At 29.0% G+C, this 27,512-nt stretch overlaps 1 protein-coding gene and 1 long non-coding RNA gene across 2 annotated transcripts in view; one reads left to right on the forward strand and one right to left on the reverse strand.

Annotated features, from left to right (window-relative positions):
• The window catches only part of LOC129958541 (uncharacterized), a 40,568-nt gene extending 23,020 nt beyond the window's left edge, over window positions 1-17,548 (forward strand). Inside the window, exon 3 of the long non-coding RNA XR_008783239.1 lies at window positions 17,156-17,548. This is a non-coding gene — a long non-coding RNA (uncharacterized LOC129958541). The remainder of the gene's footprint in view (window positions 1-17,155) is intronic.
• The window catches only part of LOC129958540 (sodium/hydrogen exchanger 3-like), a 146,815-nt gene that overhangs the window by 78,761 nt on the left and 40,542 nt on the right, over window positions 1-27,512 (reverse strand). The window lies entirely within an intron of this gene.

The following is a 27,512-nucleotide window of genomic DNA, read 5'->3' on the forward strand; positions in this document are numbered from 1 at the left end:
ATTATAAATTATTTTTCGGATTCTCCTTAATTATGTTCGGAGTGTGCCGATCCGATTTAAATTTCTGTTTAATTAGCTTATTTAATTATTTTAAATAATATTCCGATCATTCGTCATTGAAAATAATTAAATAAATGAATGATGATAGTAGCATATATTCATAAAAGAAGATATCATTTCAGTTTTCTTATGAAAATATTATTCGAAATGCTAAATATATATGCATATGATTGCTAATTTTAATTTTAGAGGTTTATAACTCTCTTTGAAGCCTTTTTAATAGAGTTATTCAAATGATAAGAATAATATGTTTTAATTTATCCAAACGACACTTACACTTTTCAGTAATCACACACATTCAGTTTGATCAAGGCTCAAACCTGAAGGGTTTATTTTTAAAAAAAATTCAAAGAAATCAATGCTGTTTAAAACGTTTTTTCCCTACATTTCAATCAGGCAAATGCAATATCTGTAAACTATTTGCTATTACAGATAATTCTTTAATTAAATTTTTGTTATAAAAGCACAGTTGTCTTTTTGAAAAATAAAAAATTTTTTAAACGAAATAATATCAGAAATGAAACTTGCCTGCAGACGTATATTTTTTTCCCAGGAAAAGGCCTATTTAAAAGTTAATACTTTTAAATAGGCCTTTAAAATTACTTAATTATATATTAAATTATATACTTAAATTTAATGAATTTAATACTTTTAAATTCATTTCATTAAGAATTCAGAATTTTTTATAGTTAAATTACAGATTTACTCTTTCTTTTAACTCAAATATAATGTTCCTAGGATTCTCAAACAATAGAAATGTTCTTTCCAACAAATTGTTTACCTTTTGTTTTATAGCGACAGTAGATATCGTTTTCAAATATTTCTTCCTGAATCATATGTTAGCATTGATATAAAATTATATACATTCTAATGTATGAATATATAAGTATTAAGATTTATATTTATATTTATTGAATAGTTTTATAATTTGAATAACACTCGAGAAGTAAAAAAAAGTTTTGAACTCAAAATTAATATATTTATCTCTTTACAAAATATGAAAATATATTTTTGAGAGAATATTTTCATTTCTTATTAACTATTAATTAGAGTATAACTGTTTGATATCTCATTAATTTTATTAAACATTTGTTAACTAGAATTTTAAAAAAAAATTCATATTCTCAGTATTTATTACATTTTAGTACAATATCAATTGCTGTTAACGAGTATAAGAAGCTTTTTTTTATCTTAATCTTAGTAACAATTGTTGTAGAAACATATTATTGCATTCATATTTTTCCACATTTATTATTTCATATATTTTGTTAATCAAATGTGTCTTTTTTTCATTATTTTTATTCCAAATTTTTTACTTCAGAAAACAAAGAGAAAAGAATTTTTTCGTTTTTTGATGATAATTTTGCAATATAGATATGAGACATAACTGTTATCAAAATGCAAGGAATTATAAGGCATCGCAATTTTTTATATATGATGAAAGCATAGATGTATCGTGACAACATTGGCGGGAACTGTGGTTGAATCCTAAACTCATCAACAGCCCCGGTACAATCCCTTCCGTTGAAGGCATATCCCGTCATTGACAGGGAATAGCCAATCCCATCCCATTTATGTAACCACCAGAGCAGCGAGAACCAACCACCATGCTGCTGCTCATCAGCATTTTTGAGGTGACCCAATATGTATCACCTCGGAGGGATATATACTTGGCATAAATAAAATCAATATAATATAAGAAATAAATAAAACATGTTTATTAAAGTAATTTTTTAGTCATATAAAAGTTTCGATATCAATTCAATCTACGCAAAAGAGCATAAAATTATAAAATATGTAGTTATAATAAAAGTAAAAATGATACATTATTAAAGCGTGGTTTAAATAAAATTGCAATATTTAAATGCGAGAGGAGGAAAAGACGAGAAGAATTTCTTTTTATCGAAGTTGGTGCTTCAAAATGATCATGAATGATGTCAAAATGAAGCAAAATATAAGACTGTATTTTTCTGGTATAGTAAAAATAAAGGTGAACCAATTGTAACCATTTGATCTAAATGATACGAAACTAATTTAACACAAAGAAATATAAGAAAAGGTCATCAAAACTCATATTTCAATGAGGTAAATCTTTAAAGTCAAAAAGACCTAGTTTGCAACAAGAACCATTAAGCTTTCTCCGAATGTTTCTTTGCCGTAGAGAAAGAAATCAAAGAAAAAAAAATTCATCGAGAGTAATGATTTAATAAAGCTGCAACGAGTTAATCAACACAAACAGCAAAGATGAAAAGTGAAACCACAACATCGTGACAACATATCAATCCGCAAACCCTTCGGGGATTATTAGTCGAGATTCACCTAAGATGCTGCTCAATTTCTGTGATCCGATGAACACAGATGTCGATTGCAAAACCGAGAAACCTCTTTCGAGTCAATTAATATGATGTAATTCGAAACCAAAATTAGTTGTGCGTCCCATTGCCCTACATTACAAAGAATCCGGTCCTTTCACAATAAAAAGAGCGAAAGTGAAATCCAGATTAAAGAGCAATTTGAGTCTGCTCCTCCCATGTGAGTCAATCGAAATAGTCAAGTATTGTGTATATTCCACACATCGTACACTTTTTAAACAGTAACCTCATTCAGGTGCAGACCTTAAACACACCCCAACGATCTTGACCTTCAAGGAAAACCACTTCAGGTCACGGCAGTAGCTTCGACTTTCAATAGAAGCTCGTTAGATCGAATCTTAGGCAATGCTGTCGGGAAATCAATTATAAAAACGAGATCTATTTTTAACACTCATTATGCATCTGTCAAGATGGACTTCAATGAAATAAACAACACGGAATGAAGGAATTCCTTTAATGTATTCAGATGTTATTGCCAGCATTTGCATTTTTTTTTCGGATAATTATTTGAATAAAAGAGCTCCGAAATCATTTTTCAGAAAGTCTTTCAAAGACATATACAAAATATTACATTCAGTTATTCAGCAGTTTTTGGAGTTACTGCGGGGAACATGTAATAAATACAAAATAATGGGCATAGGATTATATTCCTGTGTCTAGACTTAGAGGTCTTTAAAGTTATAAAATTTGGTATCATGTGAATAGAAAAACTTATATTGCCATTCTTGCTTCTATATGAAAAAAAAATTGATTACAAATGAGTAAAAAAAATTATCGATTAAAATCATAAAAAGATATTAAGAAAGTTCAAAGTTTCTAAAGTTGGAACAAAAATAATACAGCTTTTGGGAAAGGCAATTGCAGCATATTACATTCAGTCATTTTTTGAAATGATGATCTTCATAGTTTATTAAATAAAAGGCTATATACCTAAATTCCTACATCATCTGCAAAAAAACTTTCATTTTCTAAAATAATTATCACAGAAATAGCAACTCTTATCTTTAATAGTTTTTGTTTGTATATGGAAAAAATTAACTGTAAAAAAGAAAATATTTCTGTTTCAAAATCATAAGAAAGTATTGAGAATATATTTTTTCCTCCTTATTTATTTTCAATTATATCAATATTTTTTTCCTCCTTATCTAATAATTTTTATTACAGTTGGTTTGTAAAAGAATGAATATCAAGCTGAGAATTTCAATGTTTTCAGATGAGTGCATAAAAATGAAACTAATAAATATTAAAGTAAAAATGATGCAAAGGCATAAAAAGAAGAAACAAAATTCTCAAATAAACGAAGACTGTACTTGTATATTTTTTAGTTTGTGTAAGAAAGCTGATTCCTGAAACCATTTACTACATTGACATCAAATAAAATAGAAGATCATCATATACCTTTCTAAAATTAATATTACAGGAATTAAAAAACTGCATTTTTAAGTCTTTTTTAAAAAAACTTATTGAATAGTTCATTCAATTAACACCTCTTTTAAAAATTTCGGCAGAGTTGAATGCGGAAGATATGAGTAAAAATAATTAAGAAAATCTTTTTCAATTCTTATACAGGATTTATAGCCAACAAAATAATTCGAAAGACAAACATAATTTTAAGTAACATTCAAATATATCAAATTATATTCATGAGTTTCCTCCTTTATATGCCACTTAATACAATAAAGAATTTATTTTTTTTATTTTTCCAATATATGAGTATCAGTTTAAGAATGTTTCATTTGTTCAATAAATACTGTGTGTTTAAATTATTGTAAAATTCTGAATATCAGAAAGTAATAGTATATAAAAATAAACATAAATGCTTGGATGTATATTTATAAAAGTTTTTAACCATCCAAGTGCCTATAAAATGCTCCCTGTGCTTAGTCAAAGCTGTTACCATTCAAAAAGCGATATAGATCTTTAAAAAAAAATATCAGTAATTGATTGACTTGATTGGCGAAATTAATAAATTATCACACCGCTATTGAAAATAATAAAAAATAATCAATTGTAAAATTTAGCAATATCTCCAAAATACAAAAGTCTGAGATGGAATAAAAACCAAGTAGCGTTTTTATAGCTTCTTGGAGGTTAATTATTAAAAAAAAAATAATTTTAAAAACTCCATGAATTACAGTTTTGTCACATATCTAATGCGTACGAATTTTACATATTTAACAGTAACGTAATAGGGTTTTTCTTAAATAATATAACATATTTATATATTTTAAACAATAATTTGATCTTTATAAGTTCCACTAAAAGAAACCTATTATTTATCTATTATTTTCTTTTTTTTTACTAATAAAGGTTCTGTCAAACACAGCAGCAAAGGAAGAGAAACTGGATCACTAGTTTGTTGCTGCATGTCTGTCTTGGCCCTTCTCTTTCGTCATGCCCTTTCCATTTCTTATTATTTTTTAACTAATTTCCCATCCATGTCTTCCTTGGTTTATTTAAATGTGAGAGCTATGATAAATTTGGATTGACAACAAAATTTCGTATTCAGAGCACAAATGGGTCGTTCCGGCGACTTGAAGGTGATATCTTTGTTGCTTACAAAAAGTAGTTACACGATATTCTCGCATTTTCTTTTTGAAAAGAATAGCCGTGATAGAAAAGAAAATTATATAAAGAAAGAATAGCCAAAAAGGATATTGGACATTGGGATCAATGATATTCTCAAAAAAAAATTAATTGATCCAAAAAAACGGTTTTACTTCCACCGAAGCAAAGCAGGAGGAAAAGGTATTTGTAGTAATTAATATCATAAAATTAATGAAGAAAGAAAATTTTAACTCAAAATGGAAACAAAAAAGAGAAATGCCATTGAATCTTTCAAAAGAGATATTAGCAAAAAAAAGAGATATTTCAGAAGAGATATTAGCAAATTTCAAGATGTTAAGTGCAATATAAGTTTAAACGTTCATTTTCTCCATTAGTTCCTGCTCTATTACCTACAAAATGTTGATGATGTTAGTGCGGAGCAAAGTAAAAATGTAAAGGCGATTTTAAAGATGGAACATCAGCATGATTATCATTGTAACAATCAGCAAATGATCATGCTTCAGAATACCATGATTTTGTTTTAACTTATGTTATACCTGGGTTAAATATAAGTATATATATCGTAAAGTACAAGAAGTGTTCTATTACACATGAAATATATTCTAGCAAGTGTTGAATTCATCGCTGTCATCATTCGGAGAAAACTACACCCAGTCTAGCAGTCATGCTTTTGCTTCACGTTTTTTCATCACACGCGCACAAAGCCCGGTGCAATAGAAATTAAATACCCTAAAGATAATCCGATTTCTCTCTAACGTGCCGAGTAAAGTGATAACAAATTTCTACTGGTTGTGCAACAGAAACTATTCTTCTCAAGTTCACTAAAAGGAAAGCAGGAAAAGAAATTTTGAGAAAAAAAGTGCTAAGGTGAGATTTTTTATTCTTTTGCATAAACTCATTTATTATATAAATCATGACAGACTTAGGATGTAAATGTAAAGCATGTACTTATGATGTGATAAAATAAAAGTAAAAATGGGAAAATATTTTTATTTCTGTTATTTCCTTCATAATATGAAATCCTTTTGTGAAAAAAAAATGAATTGCATTTTTTGAATCAGCACTGAAAATACTATAAAAATTAGTAATGAAAAATAAAACAATTTTTAATGAATATTTTTTTGTAAATCTGTGTTTTTTTTAATGAAAAACATTTATTGCACTTCTCATACGAAATCTTTCTTTTAAATGATGATTCATAATTTTTCTTTGTCCGTCTGAAGTTTCGTGCGAGACTGATAATATAAAAATCAATATCAATGTAACTTTAACCTTCATAACTTATAAATAAATAAACATGTATTATTCTTACTTTATTGCCACATCAAATCAAAAACGTTTCATCACAACTTTCATTTATTTCAATAGTAGGAGTTCCCTCTTGGAATACAAATTCAATTACTCGTTGTAAGAAATTATTTTCTATTAAGATTATCTCCATGTAAACGTTTAAGACTCTAAGCAATGAAATATATCCTGTATTTATGAATTCTCATTTTTTTCCACAGAAAGCACAACAATTTTTGCTTTAGATATGCTAAACATTTTTTTCCACAGAATAAATAAATAAATAATAAAAAAAAAAGTTCAAAACGCTTGTTTGACCTGGTTTTATTACTATACATTGATTTCACTTCCTCATATGAAAATGAATAATGACTCAGTCTATCGTTTCAACATTTTTTATATCGGCTGGGTTTCGTTTATATTGATCTTGATTGTATAGCATTAGTATAATTGTTATCGAGTAAGCTATGAATGCGATATTTCCAATATAGCTTGTATGCTGATATTAGCTTTAATTTAATAACTACTATTACGTATATATCTCAATATTGGTTTGAATAATTCTATGGCGGAAGATATAAATATATGGAATTGCACCATATAAAAAAAAAGTAGCAATACTATAAAAAAGTACTGCCTATTGTAGAACTGTTTTTTTTCTTTTGTAATTTCTTGAAAAAAAACTTGATTTATATTTAGTCATGGACACAATTCGTGCCCATGACTTCCACGTCAAATGCGTAGTGCGGATTTTATTTAGGGATCATTAGCACATTCTACAGGCAGGAAATTGACGTGAAGTGATTATATCCAGTGCTCTCCAAACATATTCTTAATGTACCGTGTTTGAAATTCCAAAGGCAATAATTCGCAGAAAAATATATCCTACGCTGATTTAACTTCTATTCACAATATCTTTATTTTAACAGCATTTTAAAGCAATTTTTCAAGAATATAAATTTTTATAAGTATATTTTTAGGAAAAAAAGATAACTAAATAATTTCTATACAAAGTTCATGAAAGAAGAAACCTTTAAGGAAGATCTATTCAAATTTTTAGACATCTCTTTAAAAGTGTAATGATTATAGAGTCGATTCATTTTACATCGCAGTCACATGATAAACTGAATTGACAATGCCATATGACTTATAACTGAGAGATGTCTTACGCTATGACGTCACAATTCTTTTCTCATTCAAGATTTTTAATGTATATTATACGCGGTGACTGGAAGGTGTCACATGAACACCAACTTCTATTATTTTAAAAGTTTCAAAATCAAATAGCAATCAAAGCTTTAAAAACTTCCGAGTTCAATTACCTCAATTTATAAAGAAGTAGTATTTTCTTTGCAAGGTTACACTTCAAACAATCCGGGTAGACAATCGACAAGTTAGAGAAAAAAAACTTGATATTAATTTACAACCTAATTACAAAATATTTACGAAACGCGGTCATGTTTAGTAGTAGTAGCACTGGTATATGCGACCGAAGATGACAACAACAAAAAAAAGCATCGCAATTATGATGAGATGACCTTAAGAGGGCTCTTTCATTCCCTTTCTTTTCTTTGCTTTCGTTGTATTTTATTTCTTGCATTCCTTTGTAGGTTGTTAATTACCATACACAAGTACTTTTTCTCGTCAAGGTATTTCTACCCGTATCCTGGTTCTCATTTTGATCTTCCAATATTGCTTGGCATTTCCGGAACTAATCCTTAATTATTTTACTACAAAAAAAGTGCATGATTAGAAAAAAAAATCTACCTTTTACACTAATTGGTAAGGAATTTTATTTGAAAGTTCTTTTAATCCCTAGTATTATACTTTAAATAACAGTAAATTTCGTATAACTAAGACCAACAAACTACAGCTCCTATACGTAAAACTATCGATGCGTAATGAAATTTATAAAAAAATATTTATATGAATTATTATTACTTCTGTTTTTATACCTTTTTAAAATGGATTTTAACCTTCATTAAAATTCAGACTGATTACCCATGTTTGTGTGTAATAAAAATTGCATAATTTTGTATAAATCTATTTGTATTATTCTATAATGAATTTTCTGATGTATATCCACAAACTCAATGCAATGGAAACCAAAGCTAAATATAAAATTTAAATTATAATTTAAAATTTTTGAAAAAAAAAAACATTTTTTTTGAATATTTTCATACTGGAATATTTTTTTTTTCTTTCATTTCAAAAGGATTTGTTCATGCAAAAGAGTTTTATGTATTATTGATAATTATTTTTTCTGGGTAGATTTGTATAAAAAAATTAATTATTAAACAAAGAAAAATGCTAAATTATTATTGTATAACTTTGAAGAATAGTAATTTTGATTTTCCAGTACAAATAATGAAAACCTGTGATCATCTCATCATATTAAAAGATCCTCATTCCAGGTGGGGTAAATTAAAAGACCTCCCCCAATGAAAAACTCCACTTATATACATACTAAACTTAGTAGTATTATGCAGTTCAAAACATTAGAAATTAATGACATAAAATAGTTCCATAATTGACTAATATGTGAGGGATGGGAAATCCTCTTTAATGGAAACATAATTTAATTCTAATCGAATACTAATTGAAGATTTAGAACGGTAAACGTCATAAGAGCTAAAAGTGGAAATGTTGGGAAATCGCAAAATGCCAATCGAGTAGCCCATAGGAACAAACTATTAGCGACTTCTTTATACACTCTTCTGAACTTCTTAGAAAACTACTTGCTTTTACGTTTGATATATTTTAAAGTAGTTTTTGCCATATTTTAAAGTGTTGTTTATTTGATACCTTAATGTGAAAACTTTTCTTTAGATTTTTAAAATTAAATATTGCTTTTAAATCAATTGCACTTGTTATGTATATTAATTACGAAATGTAAATGGTATAACGATAGAATAAAAACTTATGATTGCCTCAGGCACCCACATTTCAATTTAATGAATGTATATGAAGTAAAAATTCGATCATTTTAACTAGATGTTTCTTTTATTTTTAATTTTTCACTCCTTACATCAAACGCCTCCCAATAGTTTGAAAAACATCAGTTATTCAATGCTGCTATGAGGACTGGCATTTTATATTCAGTTATTTGAAAAAAGATACTTTTATTCTAACCAACTTGCCTTGATTCGCCTTGAAAATCTAAAAATTCATTTTATTCATTCGTAGATTATTTTTTTTCTGTTGAGTCTAGGCACTTTTGAAACACAAGAATGTATATTTAACCTTCTACACATAATTGTTAGAGACCCGAGATATTTATTATTACCTTCGAACCGCGATATTCTTTTCTAAATGTTTCTACTGAAAATACCTTTTCAAGAATATTTCAGAAGAAAAAAAAGGAGAATGAAAATGTGATTTGAGAGGTTTGATGAACAAGCGCCCCGCTGGCGCCTCTAGAGAATCACTCAGAGCTACCTAATGTAAAAACGGGCTCTCTCTCTCACAAAGAAAAAATAAAAACCCTCCTAATTGAAATTCTGTGTCTTTCTTTTATCAACTGGTTAATCGCCACTTTCGCATTTACAGCTTTATTTCTAGTGACAACATACATCGGATTGTGTCGAACACCGTACTATCTAATTAGTAGATAATGAATTCTTGTTCGAATAATTCTTATTGCAACTGCGAGAAATTTGGTTAGATTGAATGAAGGTCTTAGTTTTGGGAAAGTTTTTAAACAGGTTTTTGTTATATTCAAATCTCAAAAATTTTACGACCTGGAGCAAAATTACAAGCAATGAAAACAACGAAGAAACTACAGACACATATTATTGGCGAGAACTTTCACAAATAAAAGTGCCAAAGACTCAGTAAAAAAAAAGGAAAATATAAGGAAACTGAGATAAACTTCATTAATTTATTTGTCTAATATCATTTATAAAACTGGTAGTCTAATTATGCAATGTATCAATAGTTTTAGACTGCAACCTCGCTGTTGAAATTATGGCATTTCACCCGTTTTCTTAAAAAGAAGTGTTTGTTCTCCAGTTTTTCAATGAAAATGTATAGCAGTATTTCAATCTGAATATATATCGAGAATTAGTTATTGAAATACAAGGACTTTTAATGTTAGCTAAATTAGATGGCAAATATTAACCAGGACGTTCCAACATATTTGATTCATTGTCCCAATTGGCAAAAACCTACTGAGTTTGTCCAGCATCAAAATAAAATACATTAAAATATTGTATTTTTTATTTGCTAATTGTTCATATTTAAAAAAGTGATAAAATTAATTTAATTTAATTATAAAATATAAACTTCTAATATTTCTAATTTTGATTTATTCATAGAAAATGGTCCCGTTACTTTAGCGAGAAATGACTTTTCAGAATCGTAGTTCTCGTTAATATTTGTAAATTAAGTTATGGATCGACTTGTACTATCATTAGTGGTCATTTTGAATTCGGGCAGGTATCGAAGTAAGCGATACAATATATTTTTTTTTAACTTTTTGTCCCGCCTCATCCACCCTTTTTTCAAAGCCTCTCGATTAGAATATTTAGTCACTTGAGCTTATAAGGGTATCACTTGAGTAATCAATTTAGCTTATAAGGGCGTTCCCTTCATTATTCAATTCATTTTCGTCCATGGCTAGGCCATGACTTGGACTTAAACTGGTTAATTTATGAGCCATGGTTTGCCGACCATTCCGAAAAGAATTTCAAAAATGCAGGCGAATTTATATATTCAATATGTTTCCATTTTTCTGCGTACTCCTAGCTCAGTGGCAACCGTTGTGTTGTATAAGAAAGGGGTTCCCTGTATCGAATCGCGCAAGTGGCTGTATGGTTCTTTTTCAGCCCCAATATTATTCTAAAAAAGAATAATATCGGGCAAATTATTACTATCAAAGAATGAAATTTGACTGAAAAATCACTTTGTTATTTTCACAATATTTTTTCTAAAAAATCGACTTTTCTATGAAAATCTACAATACTTTGAAATAATACATAAATTTTAAGCAATACATATATAGGGTGTTCATTAATTATTGTCGGGGTTTCCGTACCACATAACTTTCGAATAAAAAATATTACGCAAAAACCGATTACGTATTCTTAAATTACAACTCAAAGAATTTTATTAATGACATTAAAGTGTAAAGATTGCACAATTTGTACTTTGTAGGCATTCAGCAGAAGGTGATTATGTATTCGTAAATTCGCTGAACAAATTTTGACTCGAATTGAGGATGATGAAAATTACCTTCGGAAATGGTTCTTCAGTGACGAATCCACTTTTCATGTGTCAGAAAAAGTGAATAAACAGAACTGTAGAATATGGGGCTCGGAGAACCCGCACGATTATCAAAAGTCAAAATTTGTTCAGCGAATTTACGAATACATAATCGCCTTCAGCTGAATGCCTACAAAGTGCAAATTGTGCAAGCTTTACACTTTAATATCATTAATAAAATTCTTTGAGTTGTAATTTACGAATACGTAATCGGTTTTTGCTTAATATTTTTTATTCGAAAGTTATGAGGTACCGAAACCCTGACAATAATTAATGAACACCCTATATTTTAAGCATCCTAAATCACGCTGAAGCTGGTTTATTTATTATTTATGTTTACAGCAACAAATATTGTGTATTTTCGTCGAAAAATCAAAAAAAGTACCTGCACTCCGATTTAGTCTTGATACATTTGTTTTTAGAGTAATGTAGAGGGAGGACAATTAACTAGCAGCCAGAATCGATCCATAGACCTCTCTGTTATGGAACGCAGCTTGTACCGCCAGGCGACTGGTGGCGTTGCAGACACGAAATGTAGTAATAAACATACTTCGGAATTGTCTGCAAAGCGTCCCTCACAAATTACACCTGTTGAAGTCCTTATCATGGACCACATAGGTAATGAAAATGTATCGAATCGTTGAAGGAAGGTTGAAAGGTCTCTCTCGTTAATAAAATTAGCAATTACAAATTGTTTGGAAATGTTACAAAATGTTTTCATTAGCAATAAATGTAAATGAATTATCTCCATTCTTAAGTAGTTCTCCTGGTTTTATAAAATTCCATATTCTTTCCAGTTAAGAGCATAAATTTCAAGATCATTTCCTTTTTTTAAAGCCAAAGTAACTCTTACAATGATAACTAAGCATCATGTTTTTGTTAAATAAGGTAGATGTTATAAAATGTTTTAAAATATGCCTTCTAATAAGAATACTTTAATACACTTCGCACCTCGCCTGCTATTCTTCTTAAATCAAAACAGATGTCTCATCAGGTACTGAGATTTTGTCATCAAAAACTACAGAATCCAAATTTTCTGTTGTTATAATCAGAAAAAGCGTGGGTACTCACATCAATACATACATAACATCACTCCATGCTTTTGTGTCTGTAACCTTAGTGGGTATTTAAAGAATGTCGCAAACATAAAGAGATACTGAAAGACACTTTCCATATATGCAGCTGCTGGTCTTCATTAATAGAAAATAAGGAGGGTGGGGCGAGTTTTTGCATCGAGTTGTCTAAATCAGCTTCCAAAAGGCTAGACCTTTTAAACAGTTTAAAATAATTTAATTCTTCGGTATTTGAAAGAATTTGTAGAAACGTCATTCTAGTGTGAAACGTTGTTCTAAAATCCTTACAGAACAGAGTGCCCTGCATGAGAACTGAAATGAAAAAGTGCAAATATGATGCAGAAATCCTGGTTGTAGAACAATAAAAAAAATGAAACAGAAAGTTTAGAATTATACAAACAAAGGCTGTCAAATACAATTGCACTTAATAAAATTGGACACAGGTCAGACAGGAAATGGATTTTGAAACAAAAATACTATCAGCGCAATATAAAAAAACATTACGAAATAATAGAAAAAAAAACTATTTTCATCAGCCCGTTACCTTAAATGAAGGGCAAGTTAGACATTTTATATGTATGTATGTCCCTTTGATCTTTAGGAAGTGGAAGAAGGGTGGGGATGTTTGAAAACGTGCCAAAGGAAATATATACTAGACTTCAGAATAAGACAAAATAAAATAAAACAAAACAGATTTTGATTTTGGGATACACAAGAAGAAATTTAGAAATGATAAAATATGCGCCTATGGGAGATGTATAGATGAAAAATAAAAGTGTTCATCTAATCAAATTCGCGATTTTTAAGACAAAAGTGCTAAAAGATAAATGAAACACTAAAAGTGACCAGACAGTATCACTCATCCATGACATGTCATATTTAACATTATTCCTTTATGAAACATGATATATTTTCAGAATTGAGATATGAAAATGTATGAATAGTGGAAATAAAGTACAAAAATGGTTTATGTATCAAAATTGTGTGACTAGTAGAATCCTATTTTGAGCAGATTCAGTGTTAATCTTCAGTGTAATGCTGAGCCTTTTGTAATCTATACATTTGTACTTTTCAAAAACAAAGTTTATAAACACGTGCATTCAAATTCTTTTTCCTTTTTTAGCTATAACTTTGTATCAAGTTTTAAGTCCTTAAATTTCACAAAATTAAGTAAACCTAATAAGAAATACAGAAGCTATGAAAATTTGCCTTCGATAGAATGTAAATGTCCGGTTAAATCTTGAATCCTATTTATTACTCAGCATTTCAAAAAATAATTTTGCTCGAGTTAAAATTATTACTGCTCAATATTATTCTTATATAAAACGTTTTTAGGTAACGAAATTTAGACGAAATCTTAGGTAACGAAACGATTTTTAGATAATCTTGTATTAGCTAAATTTTACACTGAAAAATGCAACATACCGATTTGTTAAAAAAGAAGTAAAAATGTTTTAAAAGGTTTGCTGTTCTTCTTTTTTTTTAATATCAGACTAAAAATGCACGTAAAATCAAATTCTTTAAATAATATTGCTTTTATATGTATCTTATTAGGACAGATCCAGCAGTAGTGATCTCTACAAAATTTTCTAGCATGCTATCTATTTCTAGCATAGGTATTATTCCCTCTCCCCCTCCCACCACATAAAATTACGAACCTCAAACAATGCCGTAAAATCCACGAGTGTTCATAATTTTATTTTCTGAATCCCACGCATGACAGCTGTGTGCTACGCAGTATAGTAAAGAAAACATTTACTTAATCAGTACGGGTATTAATTGCAAGGTCTTTGCGAACAATAGTTATGAAACACCGATCTTTGTCATTAAACTAGTTTTTATCGAATCTAGTGGGCGATCTTTAGCAATTATTCGTTGGCATGTGATTAATACTAAATCGAATGAAAATTGGACGCTTTATTTCAGACCAGTGTACACCGAAATTGGACTTAGAACTACAATTGAAATCACAAGATCAAATACCAAATTTCATTTATTTAATTCACTGTGTTTATGAGTTATTACGTGTATATGCATTCGAAGGTACAGACCGACAGACAGTCAACTTTTTTTGATACAGACCGACATTATATATGTTAAATCTGTGTACCATATTTTATCTATCTAGCTTTTTACATTTTGTAGTTATTATGTTCATTTATACTCACGCAGACGGACGAACCGACTTCCTGGCAGGGGTTTCGTTCAAAATTTGATAGATATCTGAAATTTTGACGTTAAGTCCATATATCAAATTTTTCCGATCGTCACCTTCTTATATAGTCTTCATACTTGGAGCAAAATAGTTTTGTCCTTCAGTAAAGTTCGTAATGTTTCTAAATGTTGTATGATACGGCTTAATTACTCTTTCCGGTTCTTACGATCAGATACTAAGAAAAAGATTTATATTTCCTCTTCTTTCTAATTATGAAGATAATACCAATGTATCCAATGAATACACATCTAAATACAAATAAGATATATATCTAATGAAAGATAATTTCAATATTGGATTAAAAAGAAAAAGAAAATTTTTGCTTTGTTTTTAAAACACATTATTGAGCTTTTACAAATCTTTCCAGAATTTTGCTGCTGTCTCATACGAGAATTTTCTGTCAGAACTTTTAACATTTAGCGAATGTTCCTCCAGGGAGCGACGGATATTTCATTACTCCCATTTCAGCACTTATTTTCCTTGAGGTGAGATAGCAATTTAATCCTTACGAAACTAAATCTTTTCCTCAAAAGTATCCAAGCTTTTCATATGTTCGGTAAAAAGAAAATAGTTTACACAATGTAGCCGTTGGTTATAAAGAGATAATTTCAGTTCTAATGATCAACAGATGTTACTTAATTCCAGTGAAACTGACTTAATAATTAACTATCCAATCTAGGCGGGCGTGATCTTTTTTGTGTGCTATTTTTCGAAAAGTGCAGCATTTAAGAAATTTATTTGACTCTTTCAAGGTGTCTTATGGAATAGACTGTCAATATCATAAACACAAATAAAAGTTAATCACTCATTAAACAAATTTCAGTAGCATTATAATAGTATGTAAAACACATTCGCACAACGAATTCTTAACCAATATGTTATAAGAAATGGTTAAATAATCCTTTAAATGTTTTAAGACTATTTAAAGTAGATCGTAAAAGGGGACATCATGCATACTACTGAAAATTAATATTTAGTAAGCAATTAATATATTCCTTATACACTGCTGAAATATATTATATTTCAGCAGTGAAAAGACAATTGATTGGTGATGCTAAATTAAAGCTCATAGATAAATAATGAACGCCACAATGAAATCGGTCTGATTTTCGATTTCATATGTAATAATAATTTTCAAATATATCATTGAGATATGATCAATGAGAGCTCTGTCAAGAAACCTATCCTATATCAAATTATTTAATATTTTAGGATATTATTGTGATAAATATTCATCATTTGAAATTTATATCTTGAAAAGTTTAAACTGAAATCAATGAATCATTTTTCTCATCATTAATGCAAAATATGTCATTCACTTTTTTTGGGTTACTTTTCTATGTTAATAATCTGTAAAATCATATGCAACTTCCGTATTCCTACATATATTTATTTTATATAACTGTTACCGTTTTTAACGGTTGCGTATTCCTGGTATTTAACTGGAATAAAATATTAACAATTCAATTTCCGTATTTCATTTGTGATCTGCTGCAAAGACTTATTTCATTTGATTTTCTTCTGGTGGTCATGGTAAGACAACTGACGAATTTAAAATTTCATGTTAATCTCTTCGCCAATTATGAGTCCGAGTCAAATGTAAAAATTTTTAATACTAAATGGTGTAATTAAGATATAGTTAGAAACTGATTTAAAAATACAAATATTCGCTTTCAAATATATCAATTATCTTTTCTGCTCTTAGTCTTTTAGCTTCCAACTCCTTACTCGAAAATATTACAAATTCTTCCATCAAATGAGTCTTCTGAAGGTAATGCTATTCTGCCTCGTAATCTTTCAAGGTACAGTTGTCCCCGAGAAATTATTCCTATCTCTTTACACATACCAGGAAAAAAAAATACCAATCTATAGAATATTCATGATGGACTCGAAGAGATGTCCTGTCAAACATAATCGCCGTAAAGTAGCTTCTTAGTTATTACGATGGACAACATTTTTAAATAAGCAATCTGTACAGTTGATATAATAAGACTGAGTTAGAGGAAGTATCTTAAAAGATGTGCTTTGTTGTTAAATGCTAAATTGTAATGAGAAAGTCAAAACCTGGAAAATAGAAGAAATATCTCTGAAAAAAGATCGAAATTATAATAAATTCCCCAAAGTGATTTGTCATCTAATAAGATGGCAGAAGTAATTAAGCCATCAATAGGGATATATTAAAGAAATCCAAGTATGCGAAAATCACCTCTACGAAAACATGAAAACCTATAATTTATGAAAAACATATTTCTTCAAATCTTGAACAACCTTTATGCTTCTTCCCTGTCCTAATCTATTTACATTAATGTCTTTAGCAGTGATCAAGTAAAGAAATCACTCTAGAGAGCTCCTAACCTCTAACTTGGGAAAAAGTTGACACACTCCTCTACCAAATGAGTCTCCATGACGGCAGTACCAGGTAGCGTGACCAGCTTCTCAGCCTCGTAAATCTTTCAAGGAACAGCTCCCCTTACTCCCCGTGAACGGTTGTTCCTATCGTTTTACGCACCCAGACAAGGAAGAAAAAATGTCAGCCTGAAGAAAATTCATGATTACCGGAAGAGTTGTGTTGTCAGACTTAATCACCATAAAGCAGCTTCTTAGCTATTAGGATCGACAACATTTTTTTAGCAAACAATCTGTGCAATTATTATATGATAATACTAGATTGAAGGATTTATCTTATTATAGGATATGTTTTCTTCAGATGTGAAATGGGGATGAAAAAGTTGAGATCTCTGGAATGAAAGAGAAAATATTTTTTTGGAAAATACTGGATTACTAGAAGAATCATCCTGTCAATTCTGTCACTTTAAAGGAACTTCCAAACTGTCAATGCAGATAAATGGTTATAACGTTGTTGTTTTTTTTCGGCAAGAATATTTGTTTTAATAATGAAAAATTATTTTAAGTATTAAAAAAATTTATAAACAAAAGTTAAAATCAACATCGCATACTACTGAATAAAAATCAATTTATCCACTGAAGAAGATGATAACCACTATAATGTTGTACCACTTTTGAGCCGGTATCCTGGCCAAGGGATAGCGCATCTTTCCTGCTATCAGAACGTACCGGGGTCGAGTCCCGGTCCGGGGATGGTTGCTCTTTACCCGATGTTCTCTCTGCGAGGTGTGACTAAGAGCTCCCGGTATAAAGGGGTTGTCTAAGTGAGTGTCATCTTCATATTAGCTAGAATTCGGACTTCTACCCTCGGGTGCTCAGGGGCCTTTACCCTCAGAAGCTACTGCACAAACTCAGCTTAAATCGATGATTTGATCAGCGGACACGTCTATGGCCAATGCCAAAAGTAACAACAACAGCTGATTTTGATCCTCCTCATAAGCAATTATTCTAATTATCTTCATTACTCTGAGAAGAAAAAGAAAATGACATTCGTCTGAAAACTGATGATTATCGAAGGGCTGTGTCATCAGATTTAATCACCGTAAAGCGACTTTTAAAGCACTAATAAGGTTCTTTAAAAGTTGTCAAAATCTTCACTAAGCATTTTTTGAAGTTAATAAGATCTAATGAGATGACATTATTTTAAAACATTAAATTTTATTGGATGGATTAAAGATAAAACTGAAGCAAATCATCTCAAATGACAGGCACAACTCTTGGTGACGAATTTGCCATTTGTTTGGGTTTAACCGAATCTTGAAATACTTTTTATATGGTATGCCGGTCAGAACATCATTTGTTTATGGGTTTTTTTTTAATAATTTCATTGTGAAAACAATGGAAAAAAGAAAACTAAGAAGAATTAAATAATAAAATTTCAATAATCTCAAGTTCAGTAAAAAAAAAAAAAAAAAAAAAAAAAAAAAAAAAAAAAACTTTAGAAAAGCACCAAATATTGAGGTTTTTTGAGCAGGATAAAGTTGTTTAGTATATTAAATCTAATTATAGAAACTGTTTTTATATTAATCCTATCTGAATTCAGAAGCATATTCATGTTTTCTTTACCATGACCAAATGGTCTTGGTTGTCAACAGCTTGAAATATCAAGAATTTGAATATCTATAAGTTAATTTCGTGCTTTACTTGAAATTCGAAAAGGTTTTGAATTTTTTGGACCCAATCAAATCAGAAAGGTCTCAAAAAAGAATTTATGCTGTTAATTATCAAAAATATCAGAATAATATACATATTTCAGCTTTCGAAATGTAGAAGACCTTGATAACTTTCGCGGTTTTAACTATATTTTATTTCAAAGAGCGTGATTAGCCTTTTAATAAAGAAACCTATTTCAATGATCATCAATTTATACAAATTACATTCAAAGAATTTTCCACATCCATTAATTTTTAATTATAATTTTATGAAGAGAAAACAGAATAACGGTACACACCGGGACAAAAAAAATCTAGAAACAAATCAAATACAATATCAAGATGAATAAACCTCAAATAAAAAGTTATCATAGAAATCTTAACAATTAGATTAAATCCTTATTTTAGATCATTATCAAGAAAAGTTTTCATTGAAACATACTCCACAGACTATATAATGAAATCTGAAAATTATTAATGATTTTGCTGAATTTTAGCAAAGAATGCTGATAATTGGTTTGTCTTTTACAACACGAGCTGTGGATAAAAATTACATTCAAATCGGATAACTTGAGTTAAAATAATGAAAGGCATTAAATGTTTTTGCTCTAATTGCATCTAATATAAGGAAGAGCACAATTATTTGTCAGGAATTCAACTTGCACAGTAAGAAAGAATTAACATAAATTCATAAATCCTATTTATCTCCTCTCATTTTAGTTACAGCTGCTAGTAGTACAAGAATATCTAAATGAAATAATAAATTTTTATATTAAATATTTCTCCATAAGCGTAAAGACTCAATTTAGTACAGATTTATTTCAGACCGATTTTGAAGTTATTTTTATTGTTATTGGAGACTCGAAATTGTATCGACTATTTTGTAACAAATTACTGATTAACCCCTTTTGAAGCTAGATTAAATATTAAGCACAAGAAGCAATATTATATTGCTATTGAACATTACGCCGAAAATGTTCAACAATTAAAAAAATGTATCTATCATTCCTATTGCTAATAAACATATAATTATTTCATGAATCCCTTAAACTATGCAAAAATCCTAGGTGGTGAATCGATATAATGAATATTTACATGTTAGCTGATTATGGAAAACATGAAAATATTGTTTACATTAAAAAGTTTATTGCACATTTTTAATAATTGTTGTTGTAGCTGTGGAATTTGGGAAGAAAATTTTTCAAGGCCGAATCTGTTTCCTAGAATAAAAAAAAGAATAAAAAACTAACAAGATGTTTGTGTAGATAGTTGGAATTCCACGAAAGACTAATATTGCAAAATATTAAAAAATGACGATATAATGCCCCAGGAAAAAATTTCTAATGAATAATTATATATCTGATCAAAATAAAATTTCGTTAAAATAAATAATTAATGACTACACATACAGTATTCACTTTGTTGCACATTGTTATTGACCTTTGTGGAAGATGTAGAACACAAACTACTAATGTGAGAAGAATTTTGAAGAGGTTGACTCTTTTCCCTGTTTAAAAAATAATGACAAAAACAAATAACGGGACAAAATGCTTTTGAGCTGTAATTGAATCAAATTCCTCTACTCAATATTTATCTTTCAAATTTCTAAAGGTATGTAAAAATTCATTCAATAAAAAAAAATTCTACTCTAATGAGAAAAAAATCTAAAAATAATTACATATTAACTTTCCCACAATTGAAAACATTGAATGTTTGATTGTAATTTATTGGGTGCAGTGGGTTTAATTTTCACCTTGCATAAAGTTAATGATTTTTGTAGGACGTGTTGAATGCAATTCTCTACAGTGGGAAAACAATTTTGAGGTCAAACTCTATTCATCTAATTCGAAAAGGGCAATAATAAACAGAATACAATCACCTCTGAGTCAATAGTTCAAAAGTTTACAAAACTTGAAGATTTTTTAAGGAATTTTAAAAAATCCTTTTGCATCCCTCTTAGGAGAGCAGATACAATAAATAATTATATCTTAGCTTGAACTTTTCGGGCATCAAGATTTTTTTTCTGATAAAAAATTATTTTACAGCATATTACACACAATTAATGACTTTTTCAGTACCACCGAACGCAAACACATTATTATAGAAGTAAGTTTTAGAGGTCAAATCCTTTTAGCTTAACTCGGAAATAGCGTGAGTAAAAACTTGCGTGAGCGTCCAAACTGTTTTTACAGCGACTGTCTCGTGGTAGGTTCAATAACTAGGGGACATTCAATGCTTTCTAGACACATAAAAATTTTCCTAAATGACTAATATTAATAGTAAACACAGTGCCCTAAAATACCGAATGCTTCACTATTTCCTGAAATATTGTGTCTACTTAGAGTGGAAAACAAAGTCGAATGTAAAATTAGGCAGAATTTTATTCAAACCTTTTTTTGCTGGACTGATTTAGATTTTGTATAACTATCCTAAAAACTACTATATTTCTGTATTGTTTCAATAAAATATTTTATTTAATTCATTCATTTAAAATTTTGTTTTAAGTTTCAATAACAGTTAATGGGGGACGTATCTAAAAATTTTGAATACGATTTTGAAAAATTTGAAGGCCGAAAGCTTATTCTTCAAATTTCTAAAAATGTTAATGATGTTTTACCAGAATAAATGTTCTATGAATATGATATAAAAAGCCTCAAGGGCATTTTTTTTTGTGTTAGAGAATCACAGGCGTACATTTTTGATTTGAGCAAGATTGATTCCATTGATCCATCAACCAAGACAAGAAAAAAAATACTTCACAGACAAAAATGAAATTTTACAATATTTTTCATCCAATATTTTTACTTATTTTTCTGAATAATGGTTGCTGAAATTAAAATTAAAGATATGTGAATATTTTTTAATGTCACTTTGCTTCCATGGGTTTTTATTTCTCTTTAAAACGTCTATACTAATAACAAAACATCACTTTGCATGATTAACTAACAAAATATTTAGAGTTCTATTGATATTTCAAAGAACTGAAGTTAATCCTCAAAATGAAATGGCCAACCAAAATTACATTTTACATATTATAATTTTAGAAACTGGAAACTAATATCAATTTAAAACTGTTTAAGATGATTCTGTGAATCCATTTGAGTGACGCTGTAAAAGCTAAAGGTTAAAGGAAAGAAATACAACAACGAGACAATCAGAACGTTGCGAAAAAAGAGCTCGTAACTTATTAATATCCTATTTTTTTCATATTAAAATCCCTATATTTTTTTTCCAAAATGTCGATAAAAAAACATTATCTGTTCATAAACACTTCCTCAACTTAATTTTACTAAATTGAAGTCATACGAAGTTGCGTGTGAACTTTTCATTTATTATTTTCTACATTATCTTTTTCACGCATAAACGTTGACTTTATACCCAAGTAATTGAAATACATCCAAATCCAATTTTCTCAAATTTATTCTAGGAATGACTAATTCGTATGTTTCTACTTTTTTCCTTCAGTTTCTTTTTTTTCCTTCCTCTTTGCAATTCTTCATAAATTTATCAATATACATATAACATGGTTATTGTTTGCTATTTGCTTTCATAACATAACAAGCCTCTTTACATACAGAATCCCTTGCTCAGCAGTATATCATTAATGTTGTTATTCGCTTAGGAAATTGATTCATTTATACAGCTTTTATTGAAAACACTATTCGACATTTTTCTGAGATATAAACTACATAAAAATTTTGTACGACTTTAAAGCATAATAACTCTTTTTTTTTTTTTTGCTTTTATATACAATTTCTTAAGTTTTAAAGGGAATTACGCTGTAATTCGTAATTTTTTTTTATTTAATAGATAAACAGAAATTAAAATTTTTTTCTTAAAAAAGTAAAATCTTATTTCTGCTATAAGAACATTTTATGCACATCTTTCATCTGAATAAAATTTTTCATTTTTGTCGTTTGAAAAAAGAACAGTCTGTTTGCTTTAATCCCGAATATAATTTTTGAAAAGATACTTGCTCGATTTGCATTTTATTTCCTCACATGAAAAAAGAACTTCCCAACGAAATCGTATTTTTGAATTTTTCGCTATCATTTGATGTTTAGTTGATTTTTAAACCTTTTTCAATCACTTTTCTGTCATAAAAGAACTTTTTGTATATATATATATATATATATATATATATATATATATATATATATATATATATATATATATATATATATATATATATATATATATATATATATATATATATATATATATATATATATATATATATATATTGAATAAATTCTGAATTGCAAATAAGAATTTGAAGAAAAGATTTTCTTCTAACTAGATGTCACCAGATCTAAATCTCTGCAGAATTTTTCAATTTTTAGACTCCTAACTACCTTTTCTCCTTTTTCTTTTACCAGATAAAAGAAAATAAAGCAGCATGAATTTCTATTTGTGCGAGCTTTATACATGAAAACATGTGAAGATATAATTTAAAACTTAATGAAATTAACGTAGATAAGCATATTTTATTCTTTTTACTTTTTTTCAAAAATTAACTTTATTTTAGAAAATGAGAAAGATTGCTAATCAAGAAATTTTCATTAAGTAATTATAACTTTTAACATATTAATTTTAATAAAAAGAATGAAGTTCAAAATGATATTTGCAGTTGATTTTTTCCTTTATTAGTACTTAGATGCATTTATCCTTTCATATTGAAAAATAAAATGCTATTAATACCCCGATAATTCTTTTAATATCAGGTGTAGGGCATTAAGTATGCTTACTTCCATTTATAGATGGATTATATATGAAGTAAAGTGTCATGTTCATTTTGGAAATAATTAATAAATAACCAATCAGATATATAATAAGTTGGGTATGGATTTTAAAACACCATAAATTGATTCTGAGTTTGAACATTTCTATTAGCTATAATTTTACTCTTTTATAATATAAAGATGCATCAAAATGTGAACTTTATCCTTTAAACTGGAGTATGAAACCTTTCAAACTGATTGGTTGTTTAAGCGCAAAAAATAATTTATAAATGCGTAGTCACAATTATCCAATTTCCTGTTCCACTGGGATAAGTGATCATGCTTCCTCTAAATTTAAAATCAGTAATTAGAAATAGTAAATAGCGCGGGGTATCTTTCTAATATATCATTATATTTAAATGCTAGTTTCACGGTTAAAAAATCTGAATTTTGATACTTTTATGGTAGGTGTAAGTGAAAGGGACACTGACCTCTAAATGTGCTGTAATTTCGAGTGTCTCAGATGCTCTTTCAACCAATTTATAATGAGGCAGTTCTTTAATCTACTGTAATCCTTTTTCTATTATTCCGTGCGCATGCACATATGTGCTTTCGTATACTCATTTGTAAAACAGAGAGAAATACAATAACTTTGATTATGATTACCACTCTATTTACTGAAAACTCTAAAATTAGTATAACTCACTATTTTCAGAAACAGCTTGCAAGTGTAACTTGTTATTTATGTAAGTTATTAAGTTATGTAAGTATTATAAATTTAAAAAATAAATTGAACTCTTTAAGAGAGTTTTTTCAAGCTAAATTAAGAGAAAAAGATTTAAAACAATTGATTATAGTTCGAAAATTTTAATTTAAGTTCAGTTCTCAAAACTGTTTTATAACAAAAATTCAAAAACTAAATTCTCGATGATAGAACAATATGATACAGAACCATATTGTCCTTTCTCGTGATTTGTGTCAGGAAAACTTAATTCACTGATCAGAAGATAGAACTTAATAACATTTACAGTAAAAGTAAATAAGAAAATTCATGCATCCCATGTTTATTAAATAAAATAGGAAATAAGTTAATCTTAAATATTTCAGAATCATTATAAAAGGATACTTTCTTCAGCTTCCAACGTGTTTACTCAAAAAAGTACAACAAATATTTAATTTATCAATCACAGTTTCACATTTCCAGGTAAATTTTAATCTTGATACAAAACCATTATTCTACTGTAATGGTTTTCAGCGACGCCCTTTGATTTTAGAGAGAGAAAAAAAAAGTACCTGGGATGGAAAAAAGGGAAGGAAAAAGTACCTTTTCGAAAGAAAAAAGGGATGAGGCTATCAGTAAATTAAAAATAAGTGAAAAAATAATATTTTTATCTTGATACAAGATGGGACTATACAGACTATTTATTCATATCTAAGTAGTAATACTTAACCCTTCAGTATTAATTAAAAAGAGAAACTGAATATAACTATTTTCAGTTGCTTTACTGTTATTTTCAGTTTACACTTTATTATATAACTTGAATATAACTGAATACAGCTTATTCAATATCAGCAAATTGTTTTGTATTGTTTTATAAATCTTATTACTTAATGAAAGAGGAAAATCGGGATATAAATGTATAAATTATTGTTTCGGCCAAAACTATTGTACGTAACAAGAATTCTCTTACAAATAGGCAAAATTGAATAGGTTTTATTCGAAGTGGAAATATTTCCAAATTATTAAATATATAACCCATAATTTTTCATTTTGAATTTTATTGTTATAATAATTCAGTATTTATCCACGCAACTAATACTTATTATCATTTCTGTTCTGTCTTTCATTGGTCTGGGGATATAATATATGAAATTGGTTAGATTTCGTAATCTCATTACAATTTCTGATATACGCATAAAGTAGATCGGCGTAGAACCCCACTAGTCTCCGCTGCCCTAGTTATGCATTTTGACCAATTTTAGGAACACTTCTGACTGATTGAGTTTAAAAATACTGTTTGCTCCTTGACCTGTTTGACAGGTCTTTAATGGTGGTTGCTGAAATTCTGAGTTCCCGTAGCGCTCACACAGAGGGAACCGAAATGTTTTTTTTTTAGTTAGTTTGTTTCATGGTATTCCTGTTTTTGCCTTATGTTTAGTTTCCAAGTATAATTCGAGCCATCTTTTACTTTTAAAAGCCTTTTTTTTTTCAGTTTTCTTTCTCTTGTATGTTCCAAAAAGTCTTGCGATATTTCTTCTTTTTTGAAATGATGATACCAGCTTTTCTATATTATATATATTCTACCTACATTTAAACAAAAAGGAGAAAACATACGTTAGAATTTAGTGTGGTACTACGCACTGAATAATTTGAGCTCTTTCAAAAATAACAACCTTTGAAAACAAACTGAACAAATGCCTATCTCTCTTCGGAGGTCGAACTTATCTCCTGTTGGTTTAGGAGAAGCAATATTTCGCAGCTATAAGTCTGCTGAAACATTTTCTCAGCCATCGTAATTAGTAGTCAGACATCACAACTCCTTAGATAAATAATGTAAATAGACAGTACAGATTTCTTTGCAAAAAAGGGTGGGATCCCATTTTTTAGATCTTGAAACTAGAACAGTAGTGCCTTTACATTTACCATATGTGCTTTGCCGGCGTCCTGGTATAAGAGTAGCGGGTCTTGTCTGTGATCTGGGTGTCCTGGGGTCGAGTCCCGGTTCGGGCATGGTTGTTCTTCATATGTTCTATCTGTGAGATTTGTAAATGTGATCCCTTGTAAAAAGGGGCTGTGCAAGCGAATGTGATGCGTGAGTAGCTAAGACATACTCTTGGCCCTAGTTGGGGCAACTAAAACAAGAGACGCTCCCTTGGCTTACAATCGCTGACCTCGTCAATGAGCTTGCCCATGGCAAGTGCCATTATAAACAACATTATGTGTCTTTATAATAGTAAAATCTTGGGGCGGGATTCTGCCTAAGACTGTAGAACCTAGCTTTTTGCCAGTCTTTCCATCCTACAATACGTGGTTTCCATAGATAAACATAAATGGAAAGATTATAATTAGTTCAGTAGTAAGGGTTTAAAGTCTAAGGAACACGAAATATATTAACTTAGGGAACCAGGGGCAATCGGGTTCTCCTTTACCCAGTTTCCCAAACATTTCTACTCAGTCGCTCTAAACTAGTTCTAGAAATAGAGCAGCTACCTACTCCATATAACCATTTTATTATTAAACGAAACAAATTATAATTAAATTGAACTTAACGCTATTAATTTAATCTTTAAAATGTTTTAGTTATTTTGGTAGTAATTATAAAATTGCACTTACTATATCAATTTGAATACCCTCAAGCTGCAAGAAAAATATTTTTTTTTTCAAGAACACTTTTTCTGCCAAATTTTCTTCTACGGCTGAACATTTGACCATTGTTTTGGAAGCAAAACATATCAGGTGTTGACAAAATCTAGGGTAGAAATTTCTATAATCTGCATTCTAAAAAATACAAAAGAACTGCCCATATGCTCTGTTTACCCATTCACCTTGTTTTACTACGTAACACATATACTGCGTGCACATTATCATAGATTAATCCCTAGTTATTAAATTATCTATTTTAGTCGCATTAAAAAGTACTAGTCAAAATTACGATTTAGAATACAATTCAAATTTACGATTTAGAATACGCATGCTCACAATTTTGCATGCATAATCGTATCAAATGAAATAATGCGTCATTATTCTTCCTAACTGCAGAGATGATTTTGGTTGCTCAAAAATATTATGCAAAAATGAGTACTCGTGCATTATAATGGAATAATGCAGCAATTTAACATAATATCCACCCATTATTTAGAGTTTTTATTCAATAATTCTGCTTTGTCCAATGAAA

This window comes from Argiope bruennichi, chromosome X1, assembly GCF_947563725.1.
Source record: "Argiope bruennichi chromosome X1, qqArgBrue1.1, whole genome shotgun sequence".
In the NCBI taxonomy this organism is placed as follows: domain Eukaryota; kingdom Metazoa; phylum Arthropoda; class Arachnida; order Araneae; family Araneidae; genus Argiope; species Argiope bruennichi.